The sequence below is a fragment of the Hemiscyllium ocellatum genome, chromosome 29, assembly GCF_020745735.1.
Source record: "Hemiscyllium ocellatum isolate sHemOce1 chromosome 29, sHemOce1.pat.X.cur, whole genome shotgun sequence".
NCBI classification, from domain to species: Eukaryota; Metazoa; Chordata; class Chondrichthyes; order Orectolobiformes; family Hemiscylliidae; genus Hemiscyllium; species Hemiscyllium ocellatum.
In genome coordinates this window covers 26,945,720-26,964,359 of record NC_083429.1, presented here as the reverse complement: position 1 = coordinate 26,964,359, position 18,640 = coordinate 26,945,720, and positions in this window count along the sequence as shown.

Sequence of the window (18,640 nt, the reverse complement as noted above, 5' to 3'; positions counted from 1 at the left end):
CAAGCAGTGATCCGGAGCGGGGATACTGGTGAGCAATGATCCGGAACAGGGATACTAGTGATCAGTCATCCGGAGTGGGGATACTAGCGAGCAATGATCCGGAGAGGGAACTCCGCCGAGCAGTGATCCGGAAAGGGAACACAAGTGAGCAGTGATCCGGAGCTGGGATACTGGCAAAGTGTTCCAGAGAGTGGGCACTGCTGAGCAGTGATCAGGAATGGGGCCTCTGCAAACCAGTGATCTGGAACGGGGATACCGACAAGCAGTGATCCGGAGAGGGAACACCAGTGTGCTGTGATCCGGAGGATGGATACTGGTGAGCAGTGATCTGGAGCGGGGTTACTGGTGAGCAGTAATCCGAGCAGGGATACTGGCAAGGATTGATCCGGAACGGGGTTACTAGTGAGCAGTGATCCAGAGCAGGGATACGGGCGAGCTGTGATCGGGAGCAGGGATACTGGCGAGCAGTGATCCGGAGCAGGGAACGCCGCTGAGTAGTGATCCGGAGAGGGAACACCGGCAAGCAGTGATCCAGCGTGGGAACACTGGTGAATATTGATCCGGAGAGGGAACACCGGTGTGCAGTGATCTGGAGAGGGAACACCGGTGAGTATTGATCCGGAGAGGGAATAGCGGCGAGCAGTGATCCGGAGAGGGAACACCAATGACTATTGATCCGGAGAGGGAAAACCACTGATTAGTGATCCGGAGCGGGAACACCGGTGTGCAGTGATCTGGAGATGGAACACTGGTGAGTAGTGATCCGGAGCAGGGATACTGGTGAGCAGTGATCCTCAGTGTGGATACGGGTGAGCAGTGATCCGGAGAGGGAACACCAGTGATTAGTGATCCGGAGAGGGAACACCAGTGTACAGTGATCTGAAGAGGGAACACCGGTGTACAGTGATCTGGAGCGGTGATACTGGTGAGCAGTGATCCGGTGTGTGGATACTGGTGAGCAGTGATTCGGAGCGGGGTTACTGGTGAGCAGTGATCCAGAGTGGGAACACAGGTGAGCAGTGATCCGGAGAGGGAACACCGGTGAGCAGTGATCCGGAGCGTGGATACTGGTGAGCAGTGATCCGGCAGGGGGATACTACTGAGCAGTGATTCGGAGCGGGGTTACTGGTGAGCAGTGATCCGGAGTGGGAACACAGGTGAGCAGTGATCCGGAGAGGGAACACCGGTGAGCAGTGATCCGGAGCGTGGATACTGTTGAGCAGTGATCCAGAGTGGGGATACTAGTGAGCACTGATCCGGAGCGGGGATACTGGTGAGCAGTGATCTGGAGCTGGATTCATGGTGAGCAGTGATTCGTAGCAGGGATGGTGGCGAGCGGTGATCTGGAACAGGGATAGTAGTGAGCAGTGATCCGGAACGGGGATACTGCTGAGCAGTGATTCGGAGACGGAACACCAGCGAGCAGTGATCCAGAGCGTGGACACTGCCGAGATGTGATCCAGAGTGAGGATACTGGAGAGCAGTGATCCGGAGAGGGAACACCAACAAGCAGTGATCCAGACACAGAACACCGCTAAGTAGTGATCCGGAAAGGGAACACCGCTGAGTAGTGATCCGGAGAGGGAACAACGCTGTTTAGTGATCCTGAGAGTGGATACTGGTGAGCAGTGATTCGGAACGGGGATACTGGTGAGAAATGATCCCGTTCGGGAATACTTCCGAGCAGTGATCCGGAGCGGGGATACTGGTGAGCAATGATCCGGAACAGGGATCCTAGTGATCAGCCATCCGGAGCGGGGATACTAGCAAGCAATGATCCGGAGGGGAACTCCACCAAGCAGTGATCCGGAAAGGGAACACAAGTGAGCAGTGATCCGGAGCTGGGATACTGGCAAAGTGTTCCAGAGAGCGGACACTGCAAAGCAGTGATCTGGAACGGGGATACCGACAAGCAGTGATCCAGAGAGGGAACACTGGTGAGTATAGATCCGGAGAGGGAACACCGGTATGCTGTGATCCGGAGGATGGATACTGGTGAGCAGTGATCTGGAGCGGGGCTACTGGTGAGCAGTAATCCGAGCAGGGATACTGGCAAGGATTGATCCGGAACGGGGTTACTAGTGAGCAGTGATCCATAGCAGGGATACGGGCGAGCTGTGATCGGGAGCAGGGATACTGGCGAGCAGTGATCCGGAGCAGGGAATGCCGCTGAGTAGTGATCTGGAGAGGGAACACCGGCGAGCAGTGATCCAGAGTGGGAACACTGGTGAATATTGATCCGGAGAGGGAACACCAGTGTGCAGTGATCCGGAGAGGGAACACCGCTGAGTAGTGATCCGGAGAGGGAACACCGGCGAGCAGTGATCCAGAGTGGGAACACTGGTGAATATTGATCCGGAGAGGGAACACCGGTGTGCAGTGATCCGGAGAGGGAACACCGGTGAGTATTGATCCGGAGAGGGAATAGAGGCGAGCAGTGATCCGAAGAGTGAACACCGATGAGTATTGATCCGGAGAGGGAAAACCACTGATTAGTGATCCGGAGCGGGAACACCAGTGTGAAATGATCCGGAGAGGGAACGCTGGTGAGCAGTGATCCGGAGCAGGGATACTGGTGAGCAGTGATCCGGAGTGTGGATACTGGTGAGCAGTGATCCGGAACGGGGATACTACTGAGCAGTGATTCGGAGCGGGGTTACTGGTGAGCAGTGATCCGGAGTGGGAACACAGGTGAGCAGTGATCCGGAGAGGGAACACCGGTGAGCAGTGATCCGGAGCGTGGATACTGTTGAGCAGTGATCCGGAGTGGGGATACTAGTGAGCACTGATCCGGAGCGGGGATACTGGTGAGCAGTGATCCGGAGCGGGGATACTACTGAGCAGTGATCCGGAATGGGGATACTAGCAAGCAGTGATCCGGAACGGGGATACTGGTGAGAAGTGATCTGGAGCTAGAATACTGGTGAGCAGTGATTCGGAGCAGGGATACTGGCGAGCGGTGATCTGGAACAAGGATAGTAGGGAGCAGTGATCCGGAACGGGGATACTGCTGAGCAGTGACTCAGAGACGGAACACCAGCGAGCAGTGATCCAGAGCGTGGACACCGCCGAGATGTGATCCAGAGTGAGGATACTGGTGAGCAGTGATCCGGAGAGGGAACACCAACAAGCAGTGACCCAGACACAGAACACCGCTAAGTAGTGATCCGGAAAGGGAACACCGCTGAATAGTGATCCGGAGAGGGAACAACGGTGTTTAGTGATCCGGAGAGTGGATACTGGTGAGCAGTGATCCCGTTCGGGAATACTTCCGAGCAGTGTTCCGGAGCGGGGATACTGGTGAGAAGTAATCCGGAGCAGAGATACTGGCGAGGATTGATCCGGAACAGGGTTACTAGTGAGCAGTGATCCGGAGCAGGGATACTGGCGAGCAGTGATCTGGAATGGGGTTAATAGTGAGCAGAGATCTGGAGCTGTGATACTGGCGAACGGTGATCTGAAGCGGTGATACTGGTGAGCAGTGATCTGGAACGGGGATACTGTTGAGTGGGGATCTGGAGCGGGGTTACTGGTGATGTGTTCTGGGGAGGAAACACTGCCGAGCAGTGATCCGGAGTAGGAACACCGGTGAGCAGTGATCTGGAATGGTGTTACTAGCGAACAGTGATCTGGAGCGGGGTTACTGGTGAGAAGTGATCCAGAGCGGTGATACTGGTGAACATTGATCCGGAGCGGGGACACCGGCGAGCAGTGATCCGGAGATGGAACACCGGCGAGCAGTAATCCAGAGATGGAACACCGGCAAGCAGTGATCAGGAGCCGGGATACCGGTGAACATTGATCCAGAGCGGGGGCATCGCCGAGCAGTGATCTGGAGCGGGACACTGGTGAGCAGTGATCCTGAGTGGGAACACCGGTGAGTATTGATCCGGAGTGGGAATACCAGTGAGCCGTGATCCTGAGTGGGAACACCGGTGAGCAATGATTCGGAGCAGGGATACTGGCAAGCAGTGATCCGGAATGGGGATACTGGTGAGCAGTGATCCGGAGTGGGGATACCGCCGAGCAGTGATCCGGAGATGGAACACAAGTGAGCAGTTATCCAGAGCGGGAATACTGACAAAGTGTTCCAGAGAGCGGACGCCGCCGAGCAGTGATCAGGAGTGGGGCCTCTGCTAAACTGTGATCCGGAATGGGGATATCGACAAGCAGTGATCCAGAGAGGGAATACCGCTTAGTAGTGATCTGGAGAGCGAACACCGGTGTGCAGTGATTCGGAGCGGGGATACTGGTGAGCAGTGATCCGGAGCGGGGATACTGGCGAGGATTGATCCGGAACGGGGTTACTAGTGAGCAGTGATCCAGAGCAGGGATACGGGCGAGCAGTGATCGGGAGCAGGGATACTGGCGAGCAGTGATCCGGAGCAGGGATTCTGGTGAGGACTGATCTGGATCGGGGTTAATAGTGAGCAGAGATCCGGAGCTGTGATACTGGTGAGCAGCGATCCGGAGCGGGGTTACTAGCAAGCAGTGATCCAGAACGGGGATACTGATGAGCCGTGATCCGGAGATGGGACACCGGTGACCAGTGATCCGGAGTGGGAATACTGGTGGGCAGTGATCCGGGGCAGGGAACCTGGCAAGCCGTGATACATGGTGAGCCGTGATCTGGAGACGGAACACTGCCGAGCAGTGATCCGGAGAGGGAACGCCAGTGAGCAGTTATCTGGAGAGGTGATACTGGCGAAGTGTTCCAGAGTGCGGACACTGCCAAGAAGTGATCAGAAGTGGGGCCTCTGCCGAGCAGTGGTCCGGAACGGGGTACCGACAAGCAGTGATCCAGAGAGGGAATACCGCTGAGTATTGCTCCGGAGCGAGGACACCGAAGAGCAGTGATCCGGAGAGGGAACACCGGTGAGCAGTGATCCGGAGCGGGGATACTGGTGAGCAGTGATCCGGAACTGGGATACTGGCGAGCAGTGACACGGAGCGGGGATACTGGTGAGGATTGATCCGGAACGGGGTGACGAGTGAGCAGTGATCCGAAACAGGGACACTGGCGAGCAGCGATCTGGAACGGGGATACTGGTGAGCCATGATCCGAAGAGGGAACACCAGTGAACAGCAATCCAGAGAGAGAACACCGCTGAGTATTGATCCGGAGAGGGAGTACTGGTGATCAGTGATCCGGATCGGGGATACTAGTGAGCAATGATCCGGAGAGGGAACACCGCCGAGCAGTGATCTGGAGAGAGAACACAAGTAAGCAGTGATCCGGAGCTGGGATACTGGCGAAGTGTTCCAGAGAGCGGACACTGCCGAACAGTGATCAGGAGTGGGGCCTCTGCCGAGCAGTGATCCGGAACGGGGATACCGACAAGCAGTGATCCAGAGAGGGAACACCGGTGTACAGTGATCTGAAGAGGGAACACCGGTGTGCAGTGATCCGGAGCGGGGATACTGGTGAACATTGATCCGGAGCGGGCGCATCGCCGAGCAGTGATCCGGAGCGGGACACTGGTGAGCAGTGATCCTGAGTGGGAACGCCAGTGAGTATTGATCTGGAGTGGGAACACCGGTGAGTAGTGATCCGGAGTGGGAATACCAGTGAGCAGTGATCTGGAGTGGGAACACTGGTGAGCAGTGATTCGGAGCAGGAATACTGGCAAGCAGTGATCCGGAATGGGGATACTGGTGTGCAGTGATCCGGAGTGGGGATACTGGTGAGCAGTGATCCGGAGTGGGGATACCGCCGAGCAGTGATCCGGAGATGGAACACAAGTGAGCAGTTATCCAGAGCGGGAATACTGGCAAAGTGTTCCAGAGAGCGGACGTCGCCGAGCAGTGGTCAGGAGTGGGGCCTCTGCCAAGCTGTGATCCGGAACGGGGATACTGACAAGCAGTGATCCAGAGAGGGAATACCGCTTAGTGGTGATCCGGAGAGGGAACACCGGCGAGCAGTGATCCAGAGTGGGAACACCGGTGAATATTGATCCGGAGAGGGAACACCGGTGTGCAGTGATCCGGAGCATGGATACTGGTGAGCATTGATTCGGAGCAGGGATACTGGTGAGCAGTGATCCGGAGTGGGGTTACTGGTGAGCAGTAATACGGAGTGGGGAAACTGGCGAGGATTGATCCGGAACGGGGTTACTAGTGAGCAGTGATCCAGAGCAGGGATACGGGCGAGCAGTGATCGGGAGCAGGAATACTGGCGAGCAGTGATGCGGAGCAGGGATTCTGGTGAGGACTGATCTGGATCGGGGTTAATAGTGAGCAGAGATCCGGAGCTGTGATACTGGTGAGCAGCGATCTGGAGCGGGGTTACTAGCAAGCAGTGATCCAGAAAGGGGATACTGATGAGCCGTGATCCGGAGATGGAACACCGGTGGGCAGTGATCCGGAGCAGGGAACCTGGCAAGCCGTGATCCGGAACGGGGATACATGGTGAGCCGTGATCTGGAGACGGAACACTGCCGAGCAGTGATCCGGAGAGGGAACGCCAGTGAGCAGTTATCTGGAGCGGTGATACTGGCGAAGTGTTCCAGAGTGCGTACACTGCCAAGCAGTGATCAGAAGTGGGCCCTCTGCCGAGCAGTGGTCCGGAACGGGGATACCGACAAGCAGTGATCCAGAGAGGGAACACCGCTGATTATTGATCCGGAGAGGGAACACCACTGAGTATTGATCCGGTGCGGGGACACCGAAGAGCAGTGACCGGAGTGGGAATACCGCTGAGTAGTGATCCGGAGAGGGAACACCAGTGTGCAGTGATCCAGAGAGGGAACACCGGTGTACAGTGATCTGAAGAGGGAACACCGGTGTGCAGTGATCCGGAGCGGGGATACTGGTGAGCAGTGATCCGGAGTGTAAATACTGGTGAGCAGTGATCCAGAACGGAGATACTGGTGAGCAATGAGCTGGAGCTGGAATACTGGTGAGCAGTGATCCGGAGCGGGGATACTGGTGAGCAGTGATCCGGAGGGGGGATACTGCCGAGGAGTGATCCGGAGCTGTGATACTAGCGAGCAGTGATACGGAGCGGGGATACTGGTGAGGACTGATCCGGAACAGGGTGACGAGTGAGCAGTGATCCGGAACAGGGATACTGGCGAGAAGCGATCTGGAACGGGGATACTGGTGAGCCATGATCCGAAGAGGGAACACCAGTGAACAGTGATGCGGAGAGTGGACACCGGCGAGCAGTGATCCAGAGAGTGGACACCGGCGAGCAGTGATCCGGAGAGAGAACACCGCTGAGTAGTGATCTGGAGAGAGAACACAAGTAAGCAGTGATCCGGAGCTGGGATACTGGCGAAGTGTTCCAGAGAGTGGACACTGCCGAACAGTGATCAGGAGTGGGGCCTCTGCCGAGCAGTGATCCGGAACGGGGATACCGACAAGCAGTGATTCAGAGAGGGAACACCGCTGATTATTGATCCGGAGAGGGAACACCGCTGAGTAGTGATCCGGAGAGAGAACACCAGTGTGCAGTGATCCGGAGAGGGAACACCAGTGTGCAGTGATCCAGAGAGGGAACACCGGTGTACAGGGATCTGAAGAGAGAACACCGGTGTGCAGTGATCCAGAGCGGGGATACTGGTGAGCAGTGATCCAGAACGGGGATACTGGTGAGCAGTGATCTGGAGCTGGAATACTGGTGAGCAGTGATCCGGAGCAGGGTTACCTGTGAGCAGTGATCCGGAGCGTGGATACTGGTGAGCAGTGATCCGGAGGAGGGATACTGGTGAGCAGTGATCCAGAGTGGTGATACTGGCAAGGAGTGATCTGGAGAAGGGATACTGGCGAACAATGATCCGGAGCAGGGATACTGGTGAGCAGTGAACTGGAACGAGGTTACTTGTGAGCAGTAATCCGGAGCGGGGATACTAGTGAGCAGTGATCTGGAGCAGGGAGACTGGTGAGCCGTGATCCGGAACGGGGTTACTAATGAGCTGTGATCCGGAGCGGGGATACTGGTGAGCAGTGATCTGGAACGGGGATACTGGTGAGCAGTGATCTGGAATGGGGTTACTAGCAAGCAATAATCCGGAGCCGGGATACTGGCGAGCAGTAATCCGGAGAGGGAACACCGACAAGCAGTGATCCAGAGACGGAACTCCGCTGAGTAGTGATCCGAAGAGGGAACACCACTGAGCAGTGATCCGGAGAGGGAACACCGGCAAGTAGCGATCCGGAGCCGGGATACCGGTGAACATTGATCTGGAGCAGGGACAACGGCGAGCAGTGATCCGGAGATGGAACACCGGCGAGCAGTGATCCGGAGATGGAATACCGGCGAGCAGTGATCCGGAACGGGGACATCGCCGAGCAGTGATCCGGAGAGGGAACACCGGCAAGCAGTGATCCGGAGCCGGGATACCGGTGAACACTGATCCGGAGCCGGGATACCAGTGAACATTGATCCGGAGCCGGGATACCAGTGAACATTGATCCGGAGCCGGGATACCGGTGAACACTGATCCGGAGCTGGGACACCGGCGCGCAGTGATCCGGAGATGGAACACCGGCAGGCAGTGATCCGGAGCCGGGATACCAGTCAACATTGATCCGGAGCCGGGATACCAGTGAACATTGATCCGGAGATGGGACACCGGCGCGCAGTGATCCGGAGATGGAACACCGGCGAGCAGTGATCCGGAGATGGGATACCAGTGAACATTGATCCGGAGCGGGGACACTGGCGAGCAGTGATCCGGAGATGGAACACAAGTGAACAGTTATCCAGAGCGGGAATACTGGCAAAGTGTTCCAGAGAACGGATGCCGCCGAGCAGTGATCAGGAGTGGGGCCTCTGCCAAGCTGTGATCCGGAATGGGGATATCGACAAGCAGTGATCCAGAGAGGGAATACCGCTTAGTGATGATCTGGAGAGGGAACACCGACGAGCAGTGATCCGGAGATGGAACACCGGCAAGCAGTGATCCGGAGCCGGGATACCGACATGCAGTGATCCAGAGACGGAACACAGCTGAGTAGTGATCCGAAAAGGGAACACGCCAGAGTGCTGATCCAGAGAGGGAACACCGGTGTGCATTGACCTGGAGCGTGGATACTGGTGAGCAGTGATCCGGAATGGGGATACTTGTGAGCATTAATCCGGAGCGGGGATTCCAGTGAGCAGTGATCTGGAGCCGGGAGACTGGTGAGCCGTGATCCGGAATGGGGATACTGGTGAGAAGTAACCCGGTACGGAGATACTTCCGAGCAGTGATCCGGAGCGGGGATACTAGTGAGCAGTGATTCGGAGAGGGAACACTAGTGAGCAGTGATCCGGAGCAGGGATACTGGCAAGCAGTGATCTGGAACGGGGTTAATAGTGAGCAGAGATCCAGAGCTGTGATACTGGCGAACAGTGATCTGGAGCCGGGATACTGGTGAGCAGTGATCTGGAATGGGGATACTGTTGAGTGGGGACCTGGAGCGGGGTTACTGGTGAGCAGTGATCCCGAGCGGGGTTACTGGTGAGCAGTGATCCGGAGCGGGGTTACCTGTGAGCAGTGATCTGGAATGGGGTTACTGTTGAGTGGGGACCTGGAGCGGGGTTACTGGTGAGCAGCGATCCGGAGTGGGAACACAGGTGAGCAGTGATCCGGAGAGGGAACCCCAGTGAGCAGTGATCCGGAGCGTGGATACTGTTGAGCATGATCCGGAGTGGGGATACTAGTGAGCAGTGGTCCGGAGCAGGGATACTGGTGAGCAGTGATCCGGAGCGGGGATACTGGTGAGGATTGATCCGGACCGGTTTGACGAGTGAGCAGTGATCCGGAACAGGGATACTGGCGAGCAGCAATCTGGAACGGGGATACTAGTGAGCCATGATCCAAAGAGGGAACACCGGCGAGCAGTGATCCGGAGAGGGAACACCGGCGAGCAGTGATCCGGAGAGTGGACACTGGCGAGCAGTGATCTGAAGAGGGAACACCGGTGTGCAGTAATCCGGAGTGGGGATACTGGTGAGCAGTGATCCGGAGTGTGGATACTGGTGAGCAGTGATCCCGAGCGGGGTTACTGGTGAGCAGTGATCCGGAGCGGGATTATCTGTGAGCAGTGATCTGGAACGGGGTTACTAGCGAGCAGTGATCCGGAGCGGGGTTACTGGTGAGCAGTGATCCGGAGTGGGAACACAGGTGAGCAGTGATCCGGAGAGGGAACCCCAGTGAGCAGTGATCCGGAGCGTGGATACTGTTGAGCAGTGATCCGGAGTGGGGATACTAGTGAGCAGTGGTCCGGAGCAGGGATACTGGTGAGCAGGGATCCGGAGCAGGGATACTGGTTAGGATTGATCCGGACCGGTTTGACGAGTGAGCAGCGATCTAGAATGGGGATACTGGTGAGCCATGATCCGAAGAGGGAACACCAGTGAACAGTGATCCAGAGAGTGGACACTGGCGAGCAGTGATCCAGAGAGGGAATGCCGCTGAGTATTGATCCGGAGAGGGAACACTGGCAAGCAGTGATCCGGAGCGGGGATACTGGCGAGCAATGATCCGGAGCAGGGATACTGGTGATCAGTGATCCGGATCGGGGATACTAGTGAGCAATGATCCGGAGAGGGAACACCACCAAGCAGTGATCTGGAGAGAGAACACAAGTAAGCAGTGATCCGGAGCTGGGATACTGGCGAAGTGTTCCAGAGAGTGGACACTGCCGAACAGTGATCAGGAGTGGGGCCTCTGCCGAGCAGTGATCCGGAAAGGGGATACTGACAAGCAGTGATTCAGAGAGGGAACACCGCTGATTATTGATCCGGAGAGGGAACACCGCTGAGTATTGATCCGGAGTGGGGACACCGAAGAGCAGTGATCCGGAGAGGGAACACCGCTGAGTAGTGATCCGGAGAGAGAACACCAGTGTGCAGTGATCCGGAGAGGGAACACCAGTGTGCAGTGATCCAGAGAGGGAACACCGGTGTACAGGGATCTGAAGAGAGAACACCGGTGTGCAGTGATCCAGAGCGGGGATACTGGTGAGCAGTGATCCAGAACGGGGATACTGGTGAGCAGTGATCTGGAGCTGGAATACTGGTGAGCAGTGATCCGGAGCAGGGTTACCTGTGAGCAGTGATCCGGAGCGTGGATACTGGTGAGCAGTGATCCGGAGGAGGGATACTGGTGAGCAGTGATCCAGAGTGGTGATACTGGCAAGGAGTGATCTGGAGAAGGGATACTGGCGAACAATGATCCGGAGCAGGGATACTGGTGAGCAGTGAACTGGAACGAGGTTACTTGTGAGCAGTAATCCGGAGCGGGGATACTAGTGAGCAGTGATCTGGAGCAGGGAGACTGGTGAGCCGTGATCCGGAACGGGGTTACTAATGAGCTGTGATCCGGAGCGGGGATACTGGTGAGCAGTGATCTGGAACGGGGATACTGGTGAGCAGTGATCTGGAATGGGGTTACTAGCAAGCAATAATCCGGAGCCGGGATACTGGTGAGCAGTGATCCCGAGTGAGGATACTGGCGAGCAGTAATCCGGAGAGGGAACACCGACAAGCAGTGATCCAGAGACGGAACCCCGCTGAGTAGTGATCCGAAGAGGGAACACCACTGAGCAGTGATCCGGAGAGGGAACACTGGCAAGTAGCGATCCGGAGCCGGGATACCGGTGAACATTGATCCGGAGCAGGGACACCGGCGAGCAGTGATCCGGAGATGGAATACCGGCGAGCAGTGATCCGGAGATGGAATACCGGCGAGCAGTGATCCGGAACGGGGACATCGCCGAGCAGTGATCCGGAGAGGGAACACCGGCAAGCAGTGATCCGGAGCCGGGATACCGGTGAACACTGATCCGGAGCTGGGACACCGGCGCGCAGTGATCCGGAGATGGAACACCGGCAGGCAGTGATCCGGAGCCGGGATACCAGTGAACATTGATCCGGAGCCGGGATACCAGTGAACATTGATCCGGAGCGGGGACACCGGCGAGCAGTGATCCGGAGATGGAACACCGGTGAGCAGTGATCCGGAGATGGAACACCGGTGAGCAGTGATCCGAAACAGGGACATCACTGAGCAGTGATCCGGAGAGGGAACACCAGCAAGCAGTGATCCAGAGCCGGGATACCGGTGAACATTGATCCGGAGCGGAGACACCGGCGAGCAGTGATCTGGAGATGGAACACCGGCATGCAGTGATCCGGAGCCGGGATACCAGTGAACATTGATCCGGAGCGGGGACACTGGCAAGCAGTGATCCGGAGATGGAACACTGGCGAGCAGTGATTCGGAGATGGAACACAAGTGAACAGTTATCCAGAGCAGGAATACTGGCAAAGTGTTCCAGAGAACGGATGCCGCCGAGCAGTGATCAGGAGTGGGGCCTCTGCCAAGCTGTGATCCGGAATGGGGATATCGACAAGCAGTGATCCAGAGAGGGAATACCGCTTAGTGATGATCTGGAGAGGGAACACCGACGAGCAGTGATCCGGAGATGGAACACCGGCAAGCAGTGATCCGGAGCCGGGATACCGACATGCAGTGATCCAGAGACGGAACACAGCTGAGTAGTGATCCGAAAAGGGAACACGCCAGAGTGCTGATCCAGAGAGGGAACACCGGTGTGCATTGACCTGGAGCGTGGATACTGGTGAGCAGTGATCCGGAATGGGGATACTTGTGAGCATTAATCCGGAGCGGGGATTCCAGTGAGCAGTGATCTGGAGCCGGGAGACTGGTGAGCCGTGATCCGGAATGGGGATACTGGTGAGAAGTAACCCGGTACGGAGATACTTCCGAGCAGTGATCCGGAGCGGGGATACTAGTGAGCAGTGATTCGGAGAGGGAACACTAGTGAGCAGTGATCCGGAGCAGGGATACTGGCAAGCAGTGATCTGGAACGGGGTTAATAGTGAGCAGAGATCCAGAGCTGTGATACTGGCGAACAGTGATCTGGAGCCGGGATACTGGTGAGCAGTGATCTGGAATGGGGATACTGTTGAGTGGGGACCTGGAGCGGGGTTACTGGTGAGCAGTGATCCCGAGCGGGGTTACTGGTGAGCAGTGATCCGGAGCGGGGTTACCTGTGAGCAGTGATCTGGAATGGGGTTACTGTTGAGTGGGGACCTGGAGCGGGGTTACTAGTGAGCAGTGATCCGGAGCGGGGTTACTGGTGAGCAGCGATCCGGAGTGGGAACACAGGTGAGCAGTGATCCGGAGAGGGAACCCCAGTGAGCAGTGATCCGGAGCGTGGATACTGTTGAGCAGTGATCCGGAGTGGGGATACTAGTGAGCAGTGGTCCGGAGCAGGGATACTGGTGAGCAGTGATCCGGAGCGGGGATACTGGTGAGGATTGATCCGGACCGGTTTGACGAGTGAGCAGTGATCCGGAACAGGGATACTGGCGAGCAGCAATCTGGAACAGGGATACTAGTGAGCCGTGATCCAAAGAGGGATCACCGGCGAGCAGTGATCCGGAGAGGGAACTCCGGCGAGCAGTGATCCGGAGAGTGGACACCGGCGAGCAGTGATCCGGAGAGAGAACACCGGCGAGCAGTGATCCGGAGCGGGGATACTGGTGATCAGTGATCCGGATCGGGGATACTAGTGAGCAATGATCCGGAGAGGGAACACCACCAAGCAGTGATCTGGAGAGAGAACACAAGTAAGCAGTGATCCGGAGCTGGGATACTGGCGAAGTGTTCCAGAGAGTGGACACTGCCGAACAGTGATCAGGAGTGGGGCCTCTGCCGAGCAGTGATCCGGAACGGGGATACCGACAAGCAGTGATTCAGAGAGGGAACACCGCTGAGTATTGATCCGGAGAGGGAACACCGCTGAGTAGTGATCCGGAGAGGGAACACCAGTATGCAGTGATCCAGAGAGGGAAAACCGGTGTACAGGGATCTGAAGAGGGAACACCGGTGTGCAGTGATCCAGAGCGGGGATACTGGTGAGCAATGATCCGGAGTGTGGATACTGGTGAGCAGTGATCCAGAATGGGGATACTGGTGAGCAGTGATCTGGAGCTGGAACACTGGTGAGCAGTGATCCGGAGCGGGGTTACTGGTGAGCAGTGATCCGGAGCGGGATGACTTGTGAGCAGTGATCTGGAATGGGGTTACTAGCCAGCAGTGATCCAGAGCGGGGTTTCTGGTGAGCAGTGATCCGGAGTGGGAACACAGGTGAGCAGTGATCCGGAGAGGGAACCCCAGTGAGCAGTGATTCGGAGCGGGGATACTGTTGAGCAGTGATCCGGAGTGGGGATACTAGTGAGCAGTGGTCCGGAGCAGGGCTACTGGTGAGCAGTGATCCGGAGCAGGGATACTGGCGAGCAATGATCCGGAGCAAGGATACTGGTGAGCAGTGAACCGGAACGAGGTTACTTGTGAGCATTAATCCGGAGCGGGGATTCCAGTGAGCAGTGATCTGGAGCAGGGAGACTGGTGAGCCGTGATCCGGAATGGGGATACTGGTGAGAAGTAATCCGGTACGGAGATACTTCCGAGCAGTGATCCGGAGCGGGGATACTAGTGAGCAGTGATTCGGAGAGGGAACACTAGTGAGCAGTGATCCGGAGCAGGGATACTGGCAAGCAGTGATCTGGAACGGGGTTAATAGTGAGCAGAGATCCAGAGCTGTGATACTGGCGAACAGTGATCTGGAGCCGGGATACTGGTGAGCCGTGATCTGGAATGGGGAAACTGTTGAGTGGGGACCTGGAGCGGGGTTACTGGTGAGCAGTGATCCCGAGCGGGGTTACTGGTGAGCAGTGATCCGGAGCGGGGTTACCTGTGAGCAGTGATCTGGAATGGGGTTACTGTTGAGTGGGGACCTGGAGCGGGGTTACTAGCGAGCAGTGATCCGGAGCGGGGTTACTGGTGAGCAGCGATCTGGAGTGGGAACACAGGTGAGCAGTGATCCGGAGAGGGAACCCCAGTGAGCAGTGATCCGGAGCGTGGATACTGTTGAGCAGTGATCCGGAGTGGGGATACTAGTAAGCAGTGATCCGGAGCAGGGATACTGGCTAGCAATGATCCGGAGCAGGGATACTGGTGAGCAGTGAACCGGAACGAGGTTACTTGTGAGCATTAATCCAGAGCGGGGAGTCCAGTGAGCAGTGATCTGAGCAGGGAGACTGGTGAGCCGCGATCCGGAACGGAGTTACTAGTGAGCTGTGACCCGGAGCGGGGATATTGGTGAGCAGTGATCTGGAACGGGGATACTGGTGAGCAGTGATCTGGAATGGGGTTACTAGCAAGCAATAATCCGGAGCCAGGATACTGGTGAGCAGTGATCCAGAGTAAGGATACTGGCGAGCAGTAATCCGGAAAGGGAACACCGACAAGCAGTGATCCAGAGACAGAACACCGCTGAGTAGTGATCCGGAGCAGGGAACACCGCTGAGCAGTGATCCGGAGAGGGAACACCGGCAAGCAGTAATCCGGAGCAGGGATACCGGTGAACATTGATCCGGAGATGGAACACCGGCGAGCAGTGATCCGGAACGGGGACATCGCCGATCAGTGATCCGGAGAGGGAACACCGGCATGCAGTGATCCAGAGCCTGGATACCGGTGAACATTGATCCGGAGCGGGGACACCGGCGAGCAGTGATCCGGAGATGGAACACCGGCATGCAGTGATCCGGAGCCGGGATACCAGTGAACATTGATCCGGAGCGGGGACACCGGCAAGCAGTGATCCAGACATGGAACACCGGCGAGCGGTAATCCGGAGATGGAACACCGGTAAGCAGTGATCCAGAGCCGGGATACTGGTGAACATTGGTCCGGAGCGGGGACACCGGCGAGCAGTGATCCGGAGATGGAACACCGTCAAGCAGTGATCCGGAGCCAGGATACCGGTGGACATTGATCCGGAGCGGGGGCATCGCCGAGCAGTGATCCGGAGCGGGACACTGGTGAGTAGTGATCCGGAAATAGAACACCGACAAGCAGTGATCCAGAGACGGAACACCGCTGAGTAGTGATCCGGAAAGGGAACACCGCTGAGCAGTGATCCGGAGAGGGAATACCGGCAAGCAGTGATCCGGAACCGGGATACCGGTGAACATTGATCCGGAGATGGAACACCGGCGAGCAGTGATCCGGAGATGGAACACCGGCGAGCAGTGATCCGGAACGGGGACATCGCCGAGCAGTGATCCGGAGATGGAACACCGGCAAGCAGTGATCCGGAGCCGGGATACCAGTGAACATTGATCCGGAGCCGGGATACCAGTGAACATTGATCCGGAGCGGGGGCATCGCCGAGCAGTGATCCGGAGCGGGACACTGGTGAGCAGTGATCCTGAGTGGGAACACCGGTGAGTATTGATCCGGTATGGGAACACCAGTGAGCAGTGATCCGGAGTGGGAATACCAGTGAGCAGTGATCCGGAGTGGGAACACCGGTGAGCAGTGATTCGGAGCAGGGATACTGGCAAGCAGTGATCCGGAGTGGGGATACTGGTGAGCAGTGATCCGGAGTGGGGATACCGCCGAACAGTGATCTGGAGGTGGAACACAAGTGAGCAGTTATCCAGAGCGGGAATACTGGCAAAGTGTTCCAGAGAACGGACGCCGCCGAGCAGTGATCAGGAGTGGGGCCTCTGCCAAGCTGTGATCCGGAACGGGGATATCGACAAGCAGTGATCCAGAGAGGGAATACCGCTTAGTGGTGATCCGGAGAGGGAACACCGGCGAGCAGTGATCCAGAGTGGGAACACCGATGAATATTGATCCGGAGAGGGAACACCGGTGTGCCATGATCCGGAGCATGGATACTGGGGAGCAGTGATTCGGAGCGTGGATACTGGTGAGCAGTGATCCGGAGCAGGGTTACTGGTGAGCAGAAATCCGGAGCGGGGATACTGGCCAGGATTGATCCGGAACGGCGTTACTAGTGAGCAGTGATCCAGAGCAGGGATACGGGCGAGCAGTGATCGGGAGCAGGGATACTGGCGAGCAGTGATCCGGAGCGGAGATTCTGGTGAGGACTGATCTGGATCGGGGTTAATAGTGAGCAGAGATCCGGAGCTGTGCTACTGGTGAGCAGCGATCCGGAGTGGGGTTACTAGCTAGCAGTGATCCGGAACGGGGATACTGATGAGCCGTGATCCGGAGACGGGACACCGGTGACCAGTGATCCGGAGTGGGAATACTGGTGGGCAGTGATCCGGAGCAGGGAACGTGGCAAGCCGTGATCCGGAACAGGGATACATGGTGAGCCATGATCTGGAGACGGAACACTGGCGAGCAGTGATCCGGAGAGGGAACGCCAGTGAGCAGTTATCTGGAGAGGTGATACTGGCGAAGTGTTCCAGAGTGTGGACATTGCCAAGCAGTGATCAGAAGTGGGGCCTCTGCCGAGCAGTTGTCCGGAACGGGGATACCGACAAGCAGTGATCCAGAGAGGGAACACCGCTGATTATTGATCCGGAGAGGGAACACCGCTGAGTATCGATCCGGAGCGGGGACACCGGCGAGCAGTGATCCGGAGATGGACCACCGGCAAGCAGTGATCCGGAGCCGGGATACTGGTGAGCATTGCTCCGGAGATGGAACACCGGCAAGCAGTGATCCGGAGCTGGGATACCGGTGAGCATTGCTCCGGAGCGGGGGCATCGCCGAGCAGTGATCCGGAGCGGGACACTGGTGAGCAGTGATCCTGAGTGGGAACACCGGTGAGTATTGATCCGGAGTGGGAACACCGGTGAGCAGTGGTCCGGAGTGGGAATACCGGTGAGCAGTGATCCGGAGTGGGAACACCGGTGAGCAGTGATTCGGAGCAGGGATACTGGCAAGCAGTGATCCGGAATGGGGATACTAGTGAGCAGTGATCCGGAGTGGGGATACTGGCGAGCAGTGATCCGGAGTGGGGATACCGCCGAACAGTGATCCGGAGATGGAACACAAGTGAGCAGTTATCCAGAGCGGGAATACTGGCAAAGTGTTCCAGAGAGCGGACGCCGCCGAGCAGTGATCAGGAGTGGGGCCTCTGCCAAGCTGTGATCCGGAACGGGGATATCGACAAGCAGTGATCCAGAGAGGGAATACCGCTTAGTGGTGATCCGGAGAGGAACACCGGCGAGCAGTGATCCAGAGTGGGAACACCAGGGAGTATTGATCCGGAGAGGGAACACCGGTGTGCCATGATCCGGAGATGGAACACCGGCAAGCAGTGATCCGGAGTGGGATACCGACAAGCAGTGATCCAGAGATGGAACACCGCTGAGTAGTGATCCGAAAAGGGAACACGTCAGAGTTGTGATCCAGAGAGGGAACACCGTTGTGCAGTGATCCGGAGCGTGGATACTGGTGAGCAGTAATCCGGAATGGAGATACTGGTGAGAAGTAACCCGGTACGGAGATACTTCCGAGCAGTGATCCGGAGCGGGGATACTACTGAGCAGTGATTCGGAGCGGGAATACTAGTGAGCAGTGATCCGGAGCAGGGATACTGGTGAGCAGCGATCTGGAGCGGGGTTACTAGCAAGCAGTGATCCGGAACGGGGATACTGATGAGCCGTGATCCGGAGACGGGACACCGGTGTGCAGTGATCTGGAGTGGGAACACCGGTGGGCAGTGATCCAGAGCTGGGAACCTGGCAAGCCGTGATCCGGAACAGGGTCATGAGTGAGCAGTGATCCGGAACAGGGATACTGGCGAGCAGCAATCTGGAACGGGGATATTGGTGAGCAGTGATCCGAAG